The sequence below is a fragment of the Scatophagus argus genome, chromosome 22, assembly GCF_020382885.2.
Source record: "Scatophagus argus isolate fScaArg1 chromosome 22, fScaArg1.pri, whole genome shotgun sequence".
Taxonomy (NCBI): Eukaryota; Metazoa; Chordata; class Actinopteri; family Scatophagidae; genus Scatophagus; species Scatophagus argus.
This window is the reverse complement of record NC_058514.1, coordinates 2,000,237-2,025,165: the sequence shown is the minus strand read 5'-3', so window position 1 is coordinate 2,025,165 and position 24,929 is coordinate 2,000,237. Positions and strand designations below refer to the sequence as shown.

The window sequence follows — 24,929 nt, the reverse complement described above, 5'->3', positions numbered from 1 at the left end:
ATCTATTTTACAATGTCCCACACCATTTCCCACTCGGGATGCTTAGCTCATGTGATCTCTTTGAGTGTTTGGATGAGTGTGTGTGTGATCAACACCCCCCCAAAGTCAGCCTAATTTGAAAACACTCATCTGATGTCTGGTTCAAAGGTAGGACAGCCAAGATGTCACCCAGCCATACATGAATGAGCACCTAAGCTAGTTTATTTTAGCTCCAGCGCCAAGGCAGTGAGGCTGTGAAGCATCGCCACTTCAAATGTTTTATTTAATTGCTCAAATATGGATGATTACAAGCCCAAAATGTTTGTATTTGGCTGGAAGAAGTAGTATTCTGAAATGAGGCTGGCTGTTAGGTGGTGATTTTTATTTTTTAAGTTAAAGTGAAATATTTCAGGCTCAGAAAGTCCTGTGACCCTTCACAAAAAATATTGGAGAGAATAAAAACATACTTTGTCCTCTAGCCAGAAACAGCACCGTTTTGTCTCTTGACATTTTGAAGGTGTACTTTGGAGGTACAGTTTTCACACGACCACAGCAAAAAACACCTCAAATATCTCATTTTAGAACAAAAGTCTTTACATTTTTCTCTGCCAGAGGCGATGATTTAAGCCCAACTTATCCAGCGACTTGCCGCAGACTTATCAAAGCTGCTGCCTGATAAGAGTGCCAAACCTATTTTTCAGCTAAACCCAGAGACATCATTTTTGTTTTCACATATTACTGCTGCGGTTTGATGGAGTAATCTGTCAGTGGAATTGCTGATATGGAGGCAGCAACACTGTGGTCCTGTAAGCTGAATGATTGAGCAAGAGGCTGCTCGGGTGGAGGGTTTGATTCCCCTTCTGGGCCACCCAGACTCAAAACATCTGAACCTGCTGTGCCTCTGGATAAACGGCAGACACAACTGATAGGATAATAAAAATTCATATTCCCAATTTTATGATCATTCTTATCATTTACACTTAATGGTCATGATCATTTGAGGATGACAATAATTGTACTTTTTAAATCTTTCATTAAAGGGCTTCCTCTCACATTGGAGGTTCATACTGAATAATCAGAAAGGAAGGCAATAACACAACACCTGATATTTATGGTGAAGGGTTTCTGGTCTCTGCCGGTCACCTTTAACGTCTTCACCGTCCTCAAGTAGCACCTGCTCATCATTTATGTCAAATATAATCTTTTTATCACACTGCAGCAGGATCTCATGGGGTATAAATAGCTTGTGATTTTAAGGCGTTCAAGACGTTGGTTTTATTGCCACCCGCGTCAAATCAGGTGACCTTAAGGCTTCGTCGTGTTATTCTGGCACCATTTTTGTGAGACCCCCTTCTTCAGCCATGTGAGCCCTTTCTCATGTTGCTTTGGGCTCAGCGATTGTTGCTCCTGCATGATGCAAAGTTTGCTCTTGATTTATCCCAGGAATTACAGAATTCATAAAATAATAACACAAACATGAAACCACTGCCCTCAAAAAGCTAGAGAGTTTTGCTCACAGCTTAGGTTATGAAGCGAAATGTGTAGGAATGTGCAAGAAGAATGTGAGAGAAACATGAGAGAAAATACAGCACAAATATTCCTTGTTGTTATTTGCAGTTTGCTGGGGGACCTGAGGCAAAACTGAACTCCTGGGCCCCCTATACTGTACTGCCTAAGCTCTGGTTAGCCGGATGGTAATTTGATTTTAAACACACAAAACGGAAATAATGAAAGTTTTAAAACTAGATTTTGACACGAGATATTGCCTCAATATTAGGAAATAATGTACCTTAAGATCCTTTGCTTTGTGACTTCATATTGTGCTGTAAAGTCTGAAGCTTATGGGTCCCTGGAGAGCTTTGTTCCCCTTGCAGTTTGTTGGTAAACCAGCTTTGGTTATTAGTGGCATGAATGAAACATGTTATTCATTTGATTTGCTCTAAACTAAATTACTCAGTGGTAGAAAGCCATTTATGTAAACTGACATTCGTCAACAATCCTCTGTGCAATTATACACAATTTGTGCAGTATATTTTTAAACGTTAACAATCCTGTGACAGTAGAGTCTCTTAGCACCACAGAAAAGCAGCCCAAAAAGGTTTGAAACTGAGTTTATCAAGTAACCATTACAGGCAGATTACACATAAATCACCATCTGGGGGATTTAGAAACCATAAATCCAAGGCTATTTGAAAAATGGCCAAGTCTTTGTATATATACTCTGTGTGTGTGCGTGTGTGTGTGTGTGTGGGGCCTCTGGGCACATTGTGATGCCGTTTTGGACGGCTGCCCTCATTCTGATGTCCCTATCGACTCCCTGGCCTACATGGCCATGTACAGGCCTGTTTTCCACTGCAGGTCGATACAGACGTAGTGCTGAGGGGACAGCCCGAGGCTTACACACACACACACACACACACACACACACAGATGCTCACACTTAAACACTTACAAACATGGAAACAATAGTGTCCCCCTGGTTCAAGCAGTCCACGTGTTCCTAGAAACACCAGCGGAACAGACGAGGGATTAATCTGTCCGGGAGGGTGTGTTGCCGCATGTTCTGATGGGATTTCCAGATTAGTGTGTTTTAATCCAGATGTGTGATACGCTCAGTTATTAGAGGTCGACGGCGCTGAGTTTTTTGAGGATGATCATTTTGGATTGGAGCTGATGTGAAAACCAATTTATTCAGCATTTTATTTTTTACATTTTCAGGATAATTGAAGCAATAATTAAAGGAAAACTCTATCTAAAAATCCACCTTTCTAGGTATCAAATACTCACTTCCCATGATGCAACAGCATGTTTTTTTTTAGACCTTTCACCTTTCATGCTCCTAAATCCAGTTCAAGGTAGCCACGATGACATCACTGTGACATCACTGCGACGTCATCGTGGGTCATTTGTCCGAATTGTGAACGCTCCTGATCTCAGTACACATTACAGAACTCTTTCCAGAGGCTGAGCAGAGCTCCCTCTCTAAAATTGGCCCCAAGAGCCCACTTCACATGATGCTCCACGGATGGATTTTTTTTTGTTTGGAGGGGGGGTGAATTATTCCTTTAACTGCCGTATTATCGACATTCACAACCCATTTTTTGAAAGCTGTGCAGCCCAGGAAGGAATAAAATTCAGAGTGATGGAGATTAAAGCGCTGCTTGTTCTTCCTCCTGCGTTAGCTTCCTCTCCAGACTCCCTCCTCCCTCCTCCCCCCTTCCTCTCTCTCTTCACCCTAACAGCTAGAGCAGTTATTACTACTTAAAGTACTGCACTTGCTGACAGGGAGGTTCGTGGTTTTGTGTGTGTGTGTGTACTGTATGTGTGTGTGTGTGTGTGTGTGTGTGTGTGTGTGTGTGCGCGCTGTAAAACACTGGTCTGATGGCTCCCTTGGGTATTTCAGAAGCTGCAGTCGCTTCTCTAAAGTTCAAGCAATTACATTTTCCGACCGGGTGCCATTTGCCAAACAGTCTCTGGCTGTGTGTGTGTGTATGAGAGAGAGAGAGAGTGTGTGTGTTTGTTCATATGAGCATATGTGTTTGTTTATTACACGTATGTGTTTCTGTTTAACATCATATGTTGTACCTTATACGCAAAGATTCTTTCTTGCTTTCTGTTTTTGGTGGCGAATTGAGTAAACAGTTAACTATACACTGACTGAGTGCTCGCTTACACTTCGTGCTGCTTGAAAAACACAGTTTGTTTATCTATCTTAGTGGGTGAACTGAACAGTGAAATAAATTATACTAAGAGGGCTGAAATTTGTGATTATTTCCTTAATGAACTAATCTGCTAATGATTTGCTGATTAAAGGCTCAATCTAGAAAATGTCAGAATGAATAATGAAAAAGGCCTGTCAAGTACTCAAAAGTGACTTGTTTGTTTTTCTTTCCAGCAGCCAAAACTGCAAAAAAAAACAAAAAAACAATTGAAATAATTTTTTTCTAAACAGAAAATCTCAAGAATGTCACGTCACGGCTGTGAATCTGTGGAGCTAAAACAGCTGTAAAGTCAGATTTTAAATGCAGTAATACAGCAGTGGGTCAGTGCACTGAGGATAGTCAGAGCGATGCGTTCATGGTTCGGCATGCTGCAGTCGATGTGCACATGACTGGAATGTGTCTGAGCAGCAGTTTGTGTCGGCCTGGTGTAGAATTACAGACGAGTACTGCACCAGTATGGACTGTTAAAGGCCAACCCAGACTGAAGATGTTGGACTGAAGCTGCCTGTAACCAATATTTTACGTCTTGGCCAATGAGAAAATAACAGGCAAAAGTTAGTGTTTGAGATGGAAGGTTGCAGCACGAAGGCCTGCGTGAAACATTAAAGCTCCACTGAACGGTCACAAAGTGAGTTGATTTTATGTCCCCACACACTTTCTTGCTGAAAAAAGGGGTTAATGTTTTGGTTCACACTCACCTCTTTCATCAAGCTTGTTTCTAGATGCAACAGGCAGAAAAGGAAATTTACCTCAGAGGGTTGGAGGAGACCAAAACAAAGCTAGAAGATTGGAAATTGGTCCAAATTAAGCCTATTAGTGTCCCATATCTCCTGCATGTGTAAACTTCTTCCATTTTGTTCCAGTTTTGTTCAGTGGATGAATTTAATATTAAACAACGTGAACATCTTGAAAACAAAACAAACAAACAAAAACAGAACCCTGGTCTATGTTCTGATCTAGCTAATCCTGCTAGCAGTTTCCCCCTGCTTCCAGTCTTTGTGCTAAGCTACATTCAGCTAATCGCTTCCAGGATGTATCTGTATTAGACACACACAGATAAAACTATTTTGATATTTTTGGTCTGACTTTTTGTGACACAGGAAACAAGAGACTTTCAGAGAATGTCGGTTTTGTTTCTGAAAGGAAGCAGCTGAAAAGAAGCTAATGCTAGTTAGCGTTCAGAGTTGAGTCCAGCATTTCTGTGTTCTCAGGGATGGTCTGGTCGAGCTGACTAGTGGTTTGGGAGATATAGAGCTGGATCTGCAGGGGCTGTTCAGTTTGAGAGTTGGTGTGTGTGTGTGTGTGTGTGTGTGTGTGTGTGTGTGTGTCAGTAAGCAGGACAGGCTGCCATAGGCCTGACAGGATGACAGCTGTCACCAAGGAAATAGAGAGAGGAGGAGGAGAGAGGAGAGACACTGCCTCAAGGGAACACACACACACACACACTTCCTCAGACAGGGCCTCAAAGTCGCGCGTGTGTATTTTAGCATGCGTGTGTGCAGCCATGTTTGTTTTTGAGCCAGAGAATAGCTGCAACGTGAGTATAATTGCTTTGTGTTTCAGTAATGTACACACTTATCTTCACATCAGCAGCTACAGTGGCCTGTGTGTGTTGAAAAGGAACATACGCAGTGCTGGTATGGTGTGTGTGTGTGTGTCTGTGTGTGTGCGTGCTCCTCTGTGTACATGTTTGTGTGTGCTCTGTATTGAGTTTGGTCTGCTTCATTAGTTTATATTGTAAAATCGATGTTGCCCATTGTGGTGCGACCTGCCTCTGTTCTCCACAATACTCTGGTGTGTTTGGGTGTGTGTGTGTGTGTGTGTGTGTGCGTGTGTGTGCCCAGTAATAGTGACCCTGGGGAGAGTGTCTGACACAAGGGGAGGAGCCCCCTAAGTGACCTGGAAAGCAGACCCATCCATCAACTCTTTCTCCTCTCAATCCTTTCATTCCCCCTCTGTTGTCTTTTCTGTCTCTTCTGTCAGGCTATTACAGCAATCACTGCTCTTAAAGCTGCAGTGAGCACCTCTGCGTGTTCGAGTGAGTGTGTTTGTGAGGTGGTTTCTGGTATGCCTCTTCCCTCCTGTTGCAGCAGCATGAGGTTATGTGTATTTAACCCAGGCTAGCCGGTCCTGCTAAGCCTAACAGTCTCTGTGAGATGGAGAGGAGAGTGAGGCGGAGTGAAACAGAGGACAGGAGACTAAAGAGTGAAGATGCAAACAGAAGGAGAGCAGACAGGAAAAGGAGACAAGAGTGTTAGTGTAGAGTAAACTCGCCTGAATTCATCTGCTAAGAAATTCAAATTAAAGCTGTGAAATTCAGATTCAACGTGGGGCAGCTAAACCTAACATCAGTGCTCCTTTTTTCTCTTAATTTAAAATCTGTATGCCTATATAATAATTATGCGGCTGTAACGCATCACTTGTTGAAGAGTAACTTGAAACCAAGAAGAAAAGTTTTGCTGTCCTTTCAAGCCTGTTTGATTGCCTGATTGCAGTGTTTCCCCTGTAACTGCACAATGGGAACCCCCGACTTTTACTGCCAAAGATGACGTCCACTTAATCCTTTATTTTAAGATTTTATCATGAACTTACTTGTTTGTTTAGTCTTCACTCGTTTTCCGCTCATCCTGTCTGCGCTGTGTTTCTGCCAACGTTAGCAGGTGCAGAAGTCGCCGACGATGTAAGTTCTGATATGGCTGCACAACGTGTCATGATGTCGCACTGTGTAGTCGATGTTCAGTGTGTTTATTGTTCGGCTGTAGTGTCAGTAAAGACGCATTTCAGTAACCAGCCTGCGAGGAAATTAGCCTTGCTAACTGGCTAGCCTAGCTTGCACCTGTAACGAGGTGCAGCAGTGATGTCACAGCGTACCGACACACCGTGGAGTACACCTCTACATCACAGCTGCGAGTCCATTGACAGGCCTTCAGCAGCCATACTGCCTCTGTGAAAGAAGGTATACAAGTGATGTCATAGCAGGTAACATCGGTTGGGGATGAAGGCTACCTGTCTGAAACTCTTGGCTGAGCTGTCTTACTAGATTGCATCGCTTCAACATGTGAAGCACGGCCTGGTTACAGCTGCTAAGCTCTGATAGGACAGTTTCTGTTTAGGGGAGGGGCTTAGCTGTGCTCAGATCACATCTGGCTGATATCCGGTCCATCAAATGAGCTCATTATCAGACATGACACTCATATTTGTTTTTTCAATTATTTTTTGATTAATCATTTAACCTGTAACAATGATGACAAATGCTCACGGCTAATATTCAGTTTGCACTCGTGTGTTGTAAGACAGAGAAAAGCAGCAAATTATCACATTCAAGCAGCTGTGACCACTGACAGATTTTCATTTTTGCTTCGCAAATGACATTCATTAGTTATCAAAATTTATTTTCTGTCAATACACAAATTATTCAGACACCAAGAAAATGAAAATCCATCTTAAAGAATGAATGTACAGAATGTTCTGGAGGTCTGTGCTGTTCGGGTTTAATATGCGTATTTGAAAACAAACCTGCGGAGAGACAGAGTGAAGGGAGGATTTTATCTGGAGACAAATCCTGGAGCTGCTCTGTAGACAGTGAATAATGGAACGACTCCCAGGACACCGTGACAGCGGCCAGGCTGATTTTACCAGGATATGAGGACGTTTTCTCATCCACAGCTGGAAGTCATACACGTTCAAATAAAACTCATTTGGACGGGATACCTGGAGCAAAAACTCTTTGAGCTCAGGTATTCAGACACTAATTTAATATCAGTGCAAAGTGACACATCACACATCACATTTATTCAAATCTTGACGCTGGGATTTGCAGCTCATGGAGGCTCTGATTGTACATATTGAATTTGCTGTTATGGTGCATTCAGGTACTGTGTGAGGTAATTCTCTCATTGCTTTATTTGACCTCTGACCACGTTTACATGCAGGCTGTCAAAGGTAACCAGAATCATCTACAAGCTTTAGGGAAAAGAAATGAAGTAGATCATCTACATACAGATTTGTTACTGTGTGCTGTTGTGTTCTTCTGTCTGTGACAAATGTTTCGTGTGTTTTGTGAAATAGCGAACGTCTGCCACCTCCAGCCACCTTCTGACAGGATAAAATAGAGGAAACACAAATCACTGTGAGGTGCCGACAGCGTTGTGCTCCGAGCAGGGGGTTTAATATTCTTTTTGAGCTGCTCAAATCAGAGAAATTATTTATGTACAGGGCTAATGTTGGCCGTTTTATTGTTGTCCACCTCTGATATGAGTTTAATTGGCAACATATTTACTGTTCATCCACTGAAGAAACCCCCACAATGTACCCACAGCTGACTCCAATCAGATAAAAGCCGTCCACATCTGAACCAGCCAGGCGGGGTCAAATCACATGAGCTGCTACGGTATGCAGCCAGGAAATCAAGATCAGGATCACGTTTCATTCACCCAGAGTGTCGTATGGTGCGAGGAGGTGAGTGTGAGGCTCCACCACGGAGAGGGAAGGGTTACAACGAGATGATTAATCAGGGGGTTTGCAGTGTGTGGGTGTCGTCAGAGTGTGTGTGTGTGTGCATGTGTACCTGTGTGTGTGAGCGGGGTGAATGGGGGTCTGGCATCCAAGCGGCAAGGTAATGAGCGAAGCCACAGTGTGTGTGGACCTCTAGCCTCTGCAGTGGAGAGGAGGGGGGCATGAGTGGAATACAGAGAGCCGCCGATTCTCCCGCTGATGGCTCTGTTGGTTATGGATGAAACGGCCCCAGCAATGCACTGTGGGAAGCAGCTTTTATTTCTCTCATCAGCAGAAAGGAAGGAGCCTTGATTTGATGTGTACCACCACAAATTACAACTTAAAATACAAAAATTTCTTATGAATAAATATGAAATCACGCCTAATGGAATGGATTTTGTTTTTTCATTTAAAATAAAACCAGAAAACTTTGCTTTGTCTCTTGGCTTTACAAGGAGTTACATCAGGACGGGCTGTAGCAGCACTGCGGTGAGGTGGATGTCAGTTCTCTGACATTAGGAGATGTTTCAGCACACACTTCCTGCTCGTTCCTCTCGTGTTTTGGTTTGTTGGGATCGGTAATCAGTGAGTAAAAATGTATAATTCTCACAGTGGTTTCACATCAAGTTGCTCGTAGCAACTTAACATACCAGTACACATGCTGAGCTCTCGTAAACATCAACTAATTAGCATGCAAAGGATCTTAGTGTGCCTCTATACACATACACAGATGTGTGTTTTTGTTGCCTCGGACTATTGTCGGACATTTAAGAAGAGCGGTAAGAAAAAGAAATAGTTATTTTTGTCACGACTGCTTTTGTTCCTCATGTGAAGCAGCCCGTAGAGTCAGTAAGCTTGGAGATTAGATGTGATTGCAGTGAAACCTTTCTGAACAGGCTAATCAGACATTATTTCTTCCCAAGTTGTCCAACAGCCTGCTAATGTATAGATCAGTAGGAAAAAAACTCACTCACCGTGTGCGGTTTGGCTTTGTGAAATAAGCAGCTCTGAGTGGCTCACATGGCTACAGGGTAATTACAAAGCAAAGTGGATTCATGTCAGGAAAATATGCAAAGACTGTGGATCAGAAAGTGGTGCGGTGACAGGTGAGATCATTTCAGAGTGAGGTTAGAGGAAATGCACCAAAGGAAGAATGTCAGTCCCTCCACCCTCTTCCTACCCCACCATCATGACTCATTGCTTTTTAGGAGATTGTCAGACTAAGATGGAGAACAGGTCACCCTGGGTGATAGCTCGCTGTTCACAACAACGAAGGTCACGCAGGAAGTTTGAGTTCACGTAAGCAGGAGCACCCAAGGGATCTGTTAGAGAGGAGAACGCAGTGTTATTAACTCGCTCTGCCTGTTCTGATCTGTTCCCACTTGACATTAGCAGGGGAAAATGACTTGCTTTTAGCAGCCGCTGCTCATATAAGAGGGTTACCTCTGTCATTTAGAGGCAAGAGCTGGTGGGAGCTGACAGGAGCCCCGGTTCTCAAGAATAACCTGGTTTAGAAGATGGAAGGTTAAGGAGAGACAGAGATAGCGGGAAGGAGGAGGAGAGGGTGAGGCGCTGCTTTAGCTGTCTTCTTGCAAAAGAGAGGGAAGATGTCGGCATTTCTAAAAAGAACAGAATGACTTCTTTTCCAGGTGCATGTCGTCGTGAATGTCTCACTTTCTTCACAGACTCCAACTTAACCCCAACCTATCAATCTTGTCAGAACTTCCATTGACGAGTGAATTGATTCTGGTTACCCCTAAGCTAATGCTAACTGAAGTCCTGAAGCTGCAACATACATTTGAAAACATCTCAAGCCAAAATTCAAACCTTACCTCTAAAACAGTCCTTTTTGTTCCTCATTCCTCTCTCCTTTTATTCCCTCTGTAAGCCTGAATGTAGAAATGCCCGCCACTTCAATCAATCCCGGCCCTAATTAGGCCTCTGCCTCACCTCGCGCGGCGTAATGATGGCGCGGCCACATAAAAAGCTTCCTTTGGTTGTTTTCCTCCACTTCAAAAGCTGTCTCCCCGCAGACCACCCCGCCATGATTTAGCAGCAGGTCTTTAGGTTTGTTTGTCCTCTGTTTTGTTTAGTCATTAAAGTTGTCACACTCTGTTTGGATCAAAGCCGCTTCAGGAGCGGCACAAATTAACGTCCTAAATATTAGTGGTGACACCTTGTTAATGGGATGTAACGTGTCAGAGGGGAAGCAGGAAGCTAAGTGAGGCGAGGAGGGTTTTTCGGTTCGGGGCATCGGCTGTATCTTCCTTTGGCTGTGGAGCCCCGGCAGCAGCGTTCGGGTTGTGTCGGGTTGAGGTTTCGGCCGTCGGAGGGTTGGTGTTTGTGCAGTTGGCAGCGGCGGTTGTAATTAGGCCTGCTGGCTGGGTGCTGCAAGACGTTTTGCAGGTTGTCAGGCGGTGGGTGTGGTGGTGAAATTTGATTGACGGCGAGTGGGCACAGCAGTGGGCATTATGGCGGCTGTGGTCGGCTGAGATTGGCAGGCAGCTCTTTGTGAGTGCTTTTCTGACCGGCAGACAATATAGCTTTTCTCCAGGGTGCTTTCACACAACTGTAGCCAGTCAGTGTGTGTGTGTGTCCGCGAGTGTGTGCCTCACCGCTGTGATCCCGTCTGAGGCGGGTGGTTTCCTCTCAGAATCTTTTGCCGGGCACGCAGATGTTCTTACACACCGATGGATGGATGGATGGTTTGTGTTTACCTTCTCACGAGTGTGTTTAAACTGAGTCAGAGCCAAAGCCACTCACAAATCATTCCTGGGTGTGAGCAGTTTACACAAACACACCGCGGACGTGCACACACTAATGAGAAAAGTTTGGGGATGTTTTTGCTTTAATGGGAAGTCCGCGGCTCCATCCCAACACCTAAACAACGACAACAACACACCAAACTCTCTCTGTGTGTGTGTGTGTGTGTGTGTGTGAGTGAGTGTGTGTGTGTGTGTGTGTGAGTGAGTGAGTTGCAGCTCACATCCCACATTCTGGCCCTGGGAGCTTGTTAGTATTATTGTCAAATTCCTTCATGAAAACGCACACACGCCTGCAGGCGCACACACACACACACACACACACACAGATGCTCACCGCCAAGTCAAATCTCAACTGGCCAGACTGACATTGAAGGCTTTTAAGGCAGCTGTCGTTGGCTAGTCTTTCTACACACTCAGTCTCTCTCTCTTACGCACACACACACACACACACACACACTCTAAGTCCTGAAATACAGTAAATACCCGATGCACTGAGCGTTGAGGAGTGTGTGTTTGTGTGAAATGAAGGCAGGAGTGGAGCGGTGACACTGCAGTTAGCATTAGCCTCCTTTGCCATTCCCACCGCATGGCTGTCAGCCTGTGCTTAGCTTAGCGTCTTCATCTGCAGAGGATTAGCATGCAGCACTAGCCGGCGATATGAGCCGAGTCTCCCTCTCTGATTAGGCGTGATGCATTTGAAGCCTCCACGGGGAGAGAGGACGGCACACACTCCGCCGCTCTGCATATCGGCTCATTGTATTAAGCGGTGTGTGTGCGGGATGTTAAGCAGATGTTTAGTGAATGCAGCTTAGTTGAGAGTGAGCTCGTTTTAAGCACAGCAGCAGAGAGGAAGCTTTCAGCTGGCAGCACAGGGTCCACTTCTGGTTTTGTGTTATTGTGTGGCAGCCTAAAGTTAACTTCCACAGACGTACCTGAATTATATTACAGCAGCTCAGTGGTTTTCAAATGAATACAAGCTGTTTTTTAGCAGATCCGCCTGGAGTGATAAGAACTCTTTCGGGTCTTTTGCAGATCACTGGCTGTGGTGCGACAATACGTGGCCGAAAGTATGAGGACAGCTGAACTTTCCAAAAACATTAATCTTCCATTTTAACAGCCTGCACTCTTTTTGGGCAGGTTTCCCACACGATTTTGCAGGCTGACTGCAGGGACTTGCTCCTGTTTTGCTCCCACAGAGTTGGACGTTAACAAGCCCCAGTTCATTTCAAAAGTGTTTGGTGGAGTTGAGCTCGGGGCACCAGGAATGCCAGTGAAGTTCTCCTGTGTCAAGCTGAAAGCCATTTCTGAGTTCCTAAGTGTTTATAAAGGTTCACACTTAAAAGTAAGCAAACACTTGGTGTGATGATTCTCAAACCAAAACTGTACGTCTGCTGCCTTAATGTCGAGGGATATTTGCCCACTAGCTTTAGCACAAAAGGGAGAAAAGTAGAATATAAAACAAGTCTGGCCTTTTTGTTTAGAAGATTTAAGCAGAATTTCAGCTTGCTTTCATATGGAAATGACAGCAGTTTGGGTATTATTTTGGCAGCAGGCAATACAAATCAATAAAACATCTTCCCTATGGTAAAATTTGATCACTTGTGGTCTGATGTTTTTCAAAAGGCAGGTCCTTGACATGAAAATATTTACACATCTCTTGCAGTAGTCTTTTAACACATCTTGTGAATCAAAACCCCGTGGGACAGAAGTGATGGAGCTGGTTTGTGAGTTTGCTGTTATGGAAATGGCCGTTTAGTCTGTCTGAGGCCTCTGGGGAGCATCAGAGGTATCCCAGAAGTCTGTGCAGACCTTTTTGAGAAGAGAGCGCACAGCAACAAGTCCCCCGGGTGCTCATTATGGAAAATGTTGCTCTGCGAAACACACATACAACCCACATTTAGACAGGATTATTTTTTTGTCTGTCTCACACGGTTCAGTCACTTCATTCACCACAGTGGTGGGTCAGAGGGTCAAGTGTTGAGACTGTATTCATAATTTAGCGTGCAGAGTCCAAGCTTGAAATTTTGCATAAGCATACGAGGGAGCAGGACTCAACAAGAGCTGAATATGTTTTTAGGCATCAGGAACCCTGGCCAGGTTTGTGTCTGATGATTCTGGTTTCAGACAGGAGTAGTTCTTACATATCTGGGTCTTTTTTGGTTCGGGTACAGATTTTTAGGTCCTGCAGCTCTGCACTACACCAAAAAACGTACCTACCTGTGATAACCTGTCCATCCCTGCTCCACTCGAGATGTAAATGTTCTAAACGGGCTTCGCAGTTTCTGGCCGAAAATGATTCTACGTGAATGATGTGACTCTCCGGGGAGAGAGAGAGACGCTGAAGTGTGAGAGGAGGAAAGCTGGAGACACAGATGGAAGGTGGGATGAACAGGCCGACAGAGAGAGAGAGAGAGAAGGTGAGAGAAATAGACGGAGAGAGGCGGGTGGTAGACAGCTCCTGCGGCACCTTTGGGTGGCGTTTGTGTGTGCGAGTGTGCGCTGCAGATGAGTAATGGCCTCTGACGTGCGTGTCTCTCTTGTCTCGTCCTCCATCCGTTTCATCATTACATGCCATCAATCTCCCCATCTCTCAATCTCCCTGTCAGCTCCCTCTGTTCCCCTTCTCTTTTTCCATCTCCCTCTTTGGCTCTTCCCTCCTTCCTCACTCTCTGTTCCCGCTTTAACCCAGACAAGCTTACACTGCCTGCAAAGTCCTTGGGGTGTTCAACTCCTGGCTGCCACTTCGTCTTCTTCTTCTTCTTCCTCCTCCTCCTCCTCCTCCTCTCTCTGCACTGAAGCATTGCTCTGTTTCTCACCTGAGCCCCAGTTTAATTTCGCCGTGAGAGTGACGCTCACGCACTCGTGCACACACACTCAATCATTCACTCACCAAACACACACACACCAGCCCTCGAACAAACATGCACACGCTCAAAAGGAGCTGTCAAGAGTAATGGTGTTTAGTGTAATTTACTGTACTGCCGTTGTAGCCTCTGCTTCCTCAATAGGAATCATTATAGAGATTACATAATGGGGGTAATTTTTCTTGTGCCGCATACAGCGCTGTGATGGCAGTACAAAGTGTTTTGGAGGCAGGGGAAACCCTGTTAGCTGTAGCTGAGAAGTAAATGGGTCCGGTGTAGCCTGGCTAAATCAGCAGCCGTTAGCCTCCCTCCCCTCACTGCAAATCCATGCCTATTACTCTTAACAAACCAGAATGGATCCGGAGTATTGATCTGTTGGAGAGGGAATGCTCTCTTTGTTCAGCACACACACACACACACACACACACGATGAAAAGGAACACGACCTTACACGTGTTGATGCTGAAATTGCAGGAAGAGGAAACCGAGGGTGCCCTCACCACCCTCGGTTTGTGCCCAGCGTTCAACCTAAAGACCTCATCAGCCAAAATCCAGGCTAAGTGACTTTGTACTGAGACAGGATGTGGCTTTAAAGGCCATATTTGAAAGACATCTTTATGTGTCTTTAAAGGAATTCAGCTTTTCGTTTGAGGATCAGATATTCACCTCGTGGGGCTCTGAAAAGTAGCTTGTTCCTTTCGTGGAGGAAGGCAGCTGTCATCAGATTGGATTCACAGCAGTTGTAACAGATTCCAATGGAGGACCCAGAGGCACTGCAGAAAGTGCTATCAAACTGTAGACTGTTCTCCAGAAACCACCAGATCCAACAGGTTTTTTATCAAGTGAAACGAGGAGGCAGTTTGATTTGATATCAGGAGCAGAAAGACAGCTTTGAATTTTCAGTTTGCATGCGTGTGCAGCATCCGGTCACCTCTGAGGATACTTAACTTTCCAGGAAGTCTTTAATGTTTTGTGTTCTTAAATATTTCAGTGGCCTTAAACATCAACAGTAAACATTCGGTTCTCCAGCTTTCAGTAATCACAAAAGAAGAAATCCATAGCCGCAGAAGCTGAAACGCCGATATTTGCTCCATCGTTTGCCTCAGTAGATCATCGTCCAGTGCAGACAAGTCTTGTTTTGACTCCAAGCAACGCTTCCACGTCTAACATCGCCAAACCTGTCAGGACTGTGCAGATAAATGTTTTCCATCATGGCAGCAATTTGATGTCTCTGTTTCTTAGGCATTGACTTAAAAGCTATTGCGCAAACAAATCTTCAACTCTGATTCATTTTGAGGGAAAAAAATGACATAAATGTTGTTTCACGTCCTGCTATTTCACAGGAGATTTGTGAGTAAAGCCAAAAACACACAAGTTAAAAACAAGTGGAAGAAGAGTACAAGTGGAATCTGGTGTATAATGTGAATCCTGCAGTTTGATCCAGTGAACAGCAGAAACCTGAATGGAAATGAGTGTAGCCTGTGGAAGTCGGTTATTAAATTTGCGAGTTTTGTCACAGCTGGGCCTAAAAAATCTTCAGACGTGCTCCTGGCTTAAGCAAGGACCCAATTTTAGCAAATTTTAGAAAGGGTGCAACACAATTCCAGGATTATAACAAATTAATGTGACCACAGAGAGCGGCAAAGTCATAATATAACTTCTAAAATGAGTAATAAATAATGTGTAATAGTGTCGAGATCCGGTATGATTGAGTAATTGACTCTCCTCTGTGGTGCTCGGAGGTCATTACCTCCCCAGTGATGATTCATGTGCTCTCTAATTGCTCTGACATCATCCATGTTGGATACACACACACACTGTCTCTTTAGCACACACACACACACACTCGTTGCTTCCTCTCTTGGCTCAGCAGCGGACGAGGCTGCCAGTATTGTATTTACATTAAACGTGCGTAATTTGATGGACCCTGAGAAGAAGTTCGTTTTGGCAACAATATGGCTGCGCAGGTGTCTAACCTTGACTCCTCACCCAGCATGGCTATTCATAGGCCATTAATTAGAGCAGGATCCTTCTAATTAACACACAGGCACACTCGCTTTCTCTCCGGCACACACACGCACACACACACACACACACACACTCCAGTCTCTTCACGTCTGAATTCCGCTTAATGCGCCCTGTTTGATTTGCCCTACTAAAGTAATGAGTTTGGAAAGCAGACAAAAATTCTGAAGTGTGTTTTGGAGGAGCCTCGGGATAATTTGAAGTCCTGGGGCTGGGAGTAGAAGTGCGCTGGCTTGCTTACACCCACACTCGTACACGTTCGCAGGCACACAAGCGCGCAAATACACACTCGCAAGCAGAAGCGTGCGGCATCGTTAGTGTATTGTGTGTGTGTGTGTGTGTGTGTGTGTGTGTGTTTTCAGAGCGGAGTGAGAAGCTTCTTCAGAGGGCAAAGCAAAAATCTGCGAAAGTCACAGACTTTTAGCTTACAATAGATTTTCATTCAGAGAGAAAGCAGCTGCGACCTGTTTGACCCCTTAGAATCAATAGACTCCCGTTACTCGTTAATATTAATTATTATTATCATTTATTATTTTCTCACAAATCCAGCCAAAGTCTTACAGGGGCAAGCCATATCTCAAGTCAGTTGAGACCAGGCTCAATCAAATCAGAGGAGTCACATCAAAACAAGTCTCAGGTCCCATCTAAATCAGTCCTAGTGAAATCTCAAGTCTAAACAAAACAAGTCCAAGTCAGTTCAGTTCAAAGTTCTTGAGGACAGAAGTCAAGTCTCCAGTCAAAACTAAATCTCAGGTCTTCAAGGCTCAAGTTCAGATCAACCAAAAGCCACCCAGTTTTGTCAAATGGCCTCTGAATACAGACTGTAAATATGACACACTCATAAAGCTGTGTGTTATTAATGTTTTCAGTTCAGCGGCTTTTTAATTAAACATGCAAGCTGTGTCGCCATGCAAGATCCCCTCCTTCCTGTCTTATCTCTGTTTGTTTTTTCACCGCTCTGGGTTTTTATCATTCAAAACTTGAGACCAGACTGTTTTTGCATTTCGGAGAGGCGAATCTGAAGCAAGTATCAAAGCAGTCCGATGTGTCTTGAGCTCAGCCTGGATCCATTCTCTCATTTTGACCCGTATGTGTCCCCTAAAAGTGTGACAGATTTTTCAAACGTAGCTGCGAGTAGAGGAAGATTAAACATTTTACCTGTAAACAATGGATTCAGAGTAGATTAGCAGACAAAAAACAGATTTGCCAGAGCTGTTAAACAGTTAAAAGCAGCTTATTCAGACAGGTAACAAGATAAAAGACAGCCTCGTCAGAATTAAGAGATAAAGAAGAGTGCAGTAGATTAGGCCTAATAAAACACAACAGCATTTATCCTGCACAGCCAAATCTTGTTGTCTAAACAATAACAGCTGTGACTGTGGAGTTCACAAATAACATTTTCACATCCTTCCCTCATGCCAAAAACATTTGCCAGTTACATTACGAGCACTTAGGAGCTGGAACGGCGCCGCTGCACGCTTTCCTCATGTGGTTAACATGGAAACGCACAAGCATCCAGCATCCAGTCAGAAAGAAACCCCAAACTGTCCCACCAGAGGAAAACGTTGCCGGGCCCCACAAATTGCGAAATTTCAAGTGAAAAGTTGAGTGAGAACAAATGATGTATTTGGTGAGGCTGGATCCAGGCCAGAGGGAGGCTGAGCTGCGAAGGGAAAGAGGATGCAGATGAGCTTTCCTCCTCACCTGCCTCCTCCTCCTCCTCGTCAGCATTCAAACCTCATCCTGAACCAATATGTGGTGTCTGTTAGCCTGCAGGAGTGGAGAGAGACGGACAAACAAGGATGAAGTGAGAAAAAGTAGATGATGGGTGGGGGCTGGGCGGCAGGGTGAGAGAGGGCGAGAGAGCTGTAGACAGAGTGGAGCGAGGGAGGGAGACAGAGAGAGATGGTTCATTAAACATTTAGAGGGATGGAGAGCAGACAGGCCTCTCCATTTCTCTCCTCTTACTGTTCAGGAGATGGGAGATTGAATGTAGGTCTGCTTGTGCACCGAAATATACCGCCGTTAGTGCATTGTGTTTGTGTGTGTTTGTGTGTGTGTGTGTGTGCTTTCTGCCATGCTGAAATCCCTGCTTGTCTCCACAGGTCTGGATAATGGCTCAGAAATGTAACAGCACGACCCTAAAGATAGCAACTTCAGTCCCGCTGTAACACTGCGCTTAATCCCTGCATCACCACGCACACACACGCGCATGCAAAGACAAACACGCCGAGTAATGCAATTCCAAGGTTAGCCAAAGGAATTATGTGTTAGCCGAGCAGTGTATCTGCCTCTCCATATAAACTGGAGTGTATTTACCCTTGTACACACCTCTGTGCATTGTCTCATTTAGCACGGTTCCCATTCATGCATCCTAATGGCCCCAGAGAGCCGGGGAGTCTCGGCTGTCTGTTATTAGTGAGCAGCACAGATCAATGGGCTCTGGGACTGCAGCGCTAGCCTGTTAGCGCGTCCCCATTCAGACGCACTGAGCCGTGGCTAACGCCGCAGCTAAAGTGTTTGCTAGTATAAAGTCTCTGAAGTGGGGAGGCGCACCTGTACCCGCCCCGCTTCCACTGAGCTCTAAAGCCAGTGAGAAGAGAGAGGACGACTGTGGACAAGAGATGAGAAGTCGTACAAGGAGGGCGTTGATGTGGCAGCGTTCAGGTCCACTGGGTGGGTGTTAAAAGGCCACTTCACTCAATTTACAAAAAAGAAAATTATATTTTCTGACTTACCTCAGGTGATATCTAGCCATGCAGACGGTTCGGGTTTTTTGTCAGCTTTTTAGATATCTGTCTCTGAGATTGCAGCTGCCACCACAACACAAAGACGGTGGAGGGAATTTCATTTGTTGTGCTGAAAACTCGCTCTCAGAAAACATTAGCAGCATCATTTCTCAGAAACAGTGTCACTGATAATCCACAGGCCGCACAGGGATTTTTTCTTCTGCAGAAAGTCTGTATGGCTGCAAGGAAAGTGCATTTGACGCAAACCAACCCATTAAACCTGCACTCATCACTAGTTTTGATATTAGCAAACTGTGACGGATTGTTCTCTGATTGTATCCTCCTTTGGTTTTGTGGATCAGTTCCCAGCACCTTCATCATCCCATCGCTGGTGAACACAGTGAGAGCGTTGAAGAGCTCTGAAGTCTCTCAGGGGATGGAGGGAACCAAAACAGCTAAAAAGAGAGCTAATATTCATCAGGGGGACGCGAACACGACTCCAAATGACTGATAATGTTTCAACGCGTCTGCTGGAATAGAAAGCAGGAAGCTGCTAGCTAGCGCGTTAGCCGTTAAGTTTAAACGCCGTGTGAAAGCTGGTGGCTGTCAGCTTGTTTTGATGTTTTCCTGCCTTCTGGTGTCCTTCTGGCATCCGTCTGACATGATGGGTATTACACAGTTTTTCATTACATAACTGTTGCAGAATTGATCACGCAGCTCTGGTTGTGTAGCGGAAGACTTGTGAACTCTTGGAATAAAGCATTTTGTTTGAATTCTTTACAAATGTGCACTTAAAGTGTTTTATAATTGTGATTAGGCTCATTATTATGGGGAAAATGGTCTTATTATTCCTTCAGTGTCTCTTGACTGCGTAGCTGCTTTTTCATAAGCTTTTAAACTCTGACATGAATGCATTTCTGAGAAAAACAAAAAAACAAAACGCTGACTCGAAACAAGAATTGAGGAGAAATAGATTTTAAGGTGCTGAATATCAGTCCAGAATGTCAGTGACACAGCAAAGCAGAAGGTGTTATTTTTGTCCATATCGGTCAAACCTTTGTGTTGGCTTGACAGTGTTCATGTCTGGGATCTCAGAGAGAAACTGGGCTGCACACACACACACACACACACACACACATGCATGATGAGGCAATCCCTCCCTCCAGTCCATCAGCATATGTCAGCATATGGCTCCCTCCTCAGAGAGACTGTTGAACAGGCTGATCCAGGTTTGATGTTGCTCTGGAGGTCCTGACTTGGAATGAAGGGCAGGGAAGGAAAGGAAAAGGGAAAAGACGGAAGAGGGGAAGAGGAAAGGAAAAGAAAGGAAAGGAAAAGGAAAGGAAAAGGAGGGCCTTTCTCTCCACACAGCTGTCATGCTAAACTCTTCCCGCTGACCGGCCTCATGCTGTCGTCTGGATTGTTACTGTCAGACTCCCTTCAGCACACACACACTCGTCAAAAACTGTGTGTGTGTGTGTGTGTGTGAGAGAGAGAGAGGAAACATACAACCATATTGAGCCATCTGTTCCAGTGCTAATTGGTATGCATGACAATGTTTTTCCGACCCATAAAACCTAATGAAAATGAACACCCCACCCGCCCTAATATCCCTTAATGCTATCACCTACTCCTCTCTGCCCCCCACCCCCACCCGTCCTCCTGTACATCACAGATATAATTACACTGTGGTGGGCTTTCGCGCCCCCACCCTCCCCCTTTCTGAAGACATTTTCAGCCCAGGAGGAAGATCCAAAGATAAGAGGTGTCCTCTCTGTGTCACTGATCTGTCAGCCTCCTGGGATCCTGATCCTGGGATCCAAGGGCCCCCCACCCCCCCATAAACTTGGCTCAGAGTGTGAATTGTTGTAATTTTATGGTGCAAAGTTATTGGAAACACAGAGCTGCAATGTGCAAGTGATTTCCTCCCTCGTGCTGACGGCACGCTGAAGGAATCAGACAAGCAGAGAGGGACAGGAAGACGGGAGTGAGGGATGTGAAAAGCCAAGAGGCGACTGGCACGAAAGCCAAAAGTGTTGGAGGTGGAAACATTATTAATTAAAGAGGATATAACAAAATGAGCCTCAATGTCATATGAAGCACAAAGTGAGATAATAAAATACTGAATGACTCTGCATCTGTAATGAATGAAGGAAGGACACGCGCAGCCTCCCTGACTGGTCTCCAAAGGACTTGACTTTGACATGTCTGTTGGACTGGACTGGACACCTGCCGTGACACTTGTCTGGACCAAACTTGAGACTTGACTCATTTGCCCACTCGGACTTGAAACTTGAATGATCTGATGAATCTTGATTTTTACTTGACCCAGAAACACTTGGAAGCAGCCCAACAAGATTTGAAAATACGGTCGTTAACTTGTGTTGGGTTTTCTTTTTTATCGTGGAAAGAAAATGATTCACAAGCGTTGGATGTCCGACGACAAAACTGAACCAGCGAAGGGAGTTATAAAACAAAAAAGTGGCATGAAAAGAAGGAAAACAAGAGGAAAAAGGAGAAGAGAGGAGTAGATGGACTTGGCAAAGCGTGGCTTCGTTCACATGAATCACAGCAGGGAAACGCTGGATGGCAGCCCGGGTCGCTCTGTGCAGTGTGTGTGTGTGTGTGTGTGTGTGTGTGTGTGTGTGTGTGTGTGTGTGTGTGTGTGTGTGTGTGTGTGCGTGCGTGTGTGTGTGTGTGCGTGTCGTGCCACTCTGAAGAATGTGTTGTACAAGTGGACAAAACACCCCAGTTTTACTGTGTATCTAAAGGGAACCTGAGGTCAAACACACAAACACACTTAGTGGCAACCACCGTGAAATGATCTACCAGGGAAGTTACAGCACGAACAAGAGCTCACAGATGTGTCCTCGCCCACAAAAGTAACTTCTCAGTGCTTCTTTTTCTGCTCACGCTGCCCTCCAATGCCAAACAGTATGCAGGTTTCCTCCGGCTGCTTTCTCTCCATCACCTCTTTCACATCCCTTCCACCTGTACCATCGCAACTCCTTCCCCTCTGCAGTCACTGTGTGTGTGTGTGTGTGTGTGTGAGGAGCAGTAATGGTGGTTTATTAAAGTGTCAGAGGCGGTTTCTGCCTGTCCTCGGCACAGGAACGCACTGAGCGTCCTCGGAGAACAGTCAATTTTGGCGACACGCGTGTGTTTTTTCCTCATTTTTTTTGCCGTCGTATATGAAAACAGCAGCTTTGCCAACTTCTAATAGAGGCGGCGGCCAGGCTTTTGTAACCTTTGTGCTGTAAATGGCGCAGAGGTTTACTCACAATGGGACATAATCGTGCTGAAATGCACTCTTGTTGCTAAATCAGTGGCGTTTTGTCCCTGGCAACTGGCTGCCTTTTCTCTTCCCTCTCTCTGGGTCTCTTTGTCTCTCTCCGCTGTCCTTATTACGCCATTTTCAGCATCTACCCTGTGGTTTCTGCTCAGTCGTCCCCTTTAGAGGTGTCACGACCGATGTGCGTGAACACACCGGGGGGATTTATTGTTCAAGCAGGGCACAGCGGCAAAGGTGTTACGTGTTGTACGGGTACACGGTATTGAGGATTTACTGTAAAACACACACCAAACACACAGTCACAGTCAGGGTTTAAAGGCCCTGGTGACATTTTTTGACCCTCGTCCCAAATCTGGGCCGGCAGAATTGAAGCAGTACCAAACTGATATGATCCCAACCCCCCCTCCCCCGTCCGCTCTTTCTTCTGTCAGTTGGATCGGCATTGTTGGCCCGTTTTGTGGAGAAGCATTAGTCAAATGGGCCATCATCCCCATCGGCGAGTCAGATGATGACTTTTGGCAGAATGCAGCCGCAGCCCGATGCCAGACAATCAGAGCCGTTGCCATTTCATCACGCGGACGCACAGCCACGCACGCAGACTCACACCACAAACAAGCTGTTTCTCATTAAGCCCGCAAACACGAGAGATCGAGTGCGAGAAAACGGGAGGTGAGGAAGGAGGAGAGACGGGGAGCTGAGGGCCTCTTCCTCTTCCAAAGAGACGCCCGCTTACCCGACACCCTCAGCTAGCCTCACCCCACGCCCCCCTCCGACACTGCTGTTCTCATAGCAACCAGATACGGGGAGGAGGCGGTGGGTGAAGACGAGAGGAAGTGTGCTGAAGATTAGGGTGGAATTTTGCTGCGGCTGCTGCCTGGATTTGACCAATCTGGTGTTGAGGCTTTAAGATGCTCTAATTCCTTTCCCCGTCCTTCCCTCTATCACGTGCACACACACACACACACACACACGCACACACACACACACACACACACAATCGCACAGAAGCTCCAGGTCAGGCTGACGTGAGCTAGAAAGCATAATTTTAGGGAGATATTTCTAGGAACTGCACTGTCGAATGAGGATGAACTGGGATGGACTAAAGCAAGTTTTTCCAGGTTTTTCCAGGCCACAAAATTAGAAAAACCACAAAGTCACAAAATGTTGAATTTTTTTCATTTTTAACTCCAGCAGAGGTGATACGATCGTCTCCGTCTGCACGTTGGTAAGCTTGAAAGTGTGGTGACCAGGTGGGCTTGAAATTTGTTTAGCTCATTCGTTCCCTCCGGAGGAAGAACGCCATTGATTCCCGTGACCTCCTGACCTTTCCTACGGTGCCACCATTAAGCCCGTTTTTTCGATTTTCCAATGAGAAAATCTCCTTGTCTCCTGGTTGTATAAACACAGCGTTTGTTGTCTACATTCATGCTCCCAGCGGACACAAACCATTGATTCTTGCTGACCGGATCAAATTTGGACGTTTTTACTCATTTATCGACTGTGGTGGGAAAACATTTCATATTGTTGAGGTTCAGTTTAACCCCCAGTAAAAGCTGATTTGAAGGGTGAACACAGAGCAGAGTGCACGGTGGCGCACTGCAAACACACGTGTTGAGGTAAAGTAACCTCGCCTACCTCAGCAGCTGAAGCACGACTTGTCGATGAGACGCCGTATGGCCCTTTAATATGTGCTGCATTCTTTTGCTGTTTAAGTGTGCGGAGTACATTAAGGATAGCCTGCCCCTGCAGTTCAGAGTTCAGCTGCACTGTATGTGTGATATGCTCTAAGTGGATCTCCTCCTCCGCCTGTGATACGTTCTCCACCTTGTTGTTGCTCAATGCTCTTGGGAGTTTGCTGCGTGTGGTGGCACGATGACTAACGCACAGTTCGAGTTTTCTCTTTGCAGATTAAATAAATTTGACACATGCAGACAAGGGTGCATACTGTGGAGTGCGATTTGTTCTGGCTCTGAAAGGACCTCATTCATCAGAAAAACACGTGGTTTTAAATTAAGAGAAACCTTCAGCTCAGGGATGCAATAGGATTATTCAAATAGCGATTTTCGGCATGATTGTCGCGTTCTTTTGAGTCATCAGCTGGGATCCATGAAGTTATTCCTATATGAAGATCATTCCTGTTTTTCACTGAAAATGCCTGTAGTGCAAAGTGCAAAGATTCTCACCTGGATTTTCTCCTGAGTAAACACTGCAACTTGATTGGTTGAAATCACACAATTTCTGAGAATTTTGGTCATTTTGAGCCTGTGAAAAGGAAGGTCGAAACACTTTGCTGATGAAAAATAGCTGCGATACGGTCAAATATGACAGTCATACACAAAATAACTTGTTCAGGTCCTTTGCTGGCACTGACACTAGTCCAACAGCTTGAGACAGACGGACAACGGAGCAGCATGGGTGGGGGGCCCAGAAATGTTTTCCTCTTTCTTTTAAACAGCTGCAGCAATGGCTGAGTTTACAAAGAGGTGGGAGACCTTTTTCCTGCTCAGCAAGGCTTCACATTGTCCTTAATTTTCAACATAACTCAAAAATACACGTCAAGACATCTTTATTTGCCACAGATCCCAACACTGCAGTATCTAACAAGGCAGCTTTATTTCTGCTGAAGCTGTGTGGGCTCCTCCACTGCTTTATAGACGCAGGAAAATATGAGACGTGAGAAACGAGCAAAATGAGACCTATTTCACTTGTACACGCGTGTGTCATCCATCAGTGTGTTTTCTCCATGCTGTGTGTGTGTGTGTGTGTGTGTGTGTGTGTGTGAGGAGAGAGAGGGAGGGAGTGTAGGTGCTTGTGTGTCTCCTCTCATTAGCAGGCGGCGGCGTGTGGTAGCTCGTTAGCGCAGAGCTAGCTGAGCGTCGGGGCACCGGTGCAGCTTCATTAGCTACTGTGACATTTATCTGATCGTTTCCCCGCGTCGCATGTGCTGCCACGTCTCCATGGCAACCACAAATACACACACACACACACACACACAGGCAATCGTCTCACACAGACCCAGTTCTTTCAGCTGGTTACTCAGTTATTCAAAGATACTAGTT

At 45.3% G+C, this 24,929-nt stretch overlaps 1 protein-coding gene and 1 long non-coding RNA gene across 9 annotated transcripts in view; both read left to right on the top strand.

The window, feature by feature from the left end:
- The window catches only part of celf2 (cugbp, Elav-like family member 2), a 171,318-nt gene that overhangs the window by 73,862 nt on the left and 72,527 nt on the right, over positions 1 to 24,929 (top strand). The window lies entirely within an intron of this gene.
- Positions 1,366 to 22,983, top strand: LOC124053589. Its single transcript, XR_006842189.1, has 3 exons — positions 1,366 to 2,222; positions 10,610 to 10,612; positions 21,191 to 22,983. It is a non-coding gene; the product is annotated as an uncharacterized LOC124053589 (long non-coding RNA).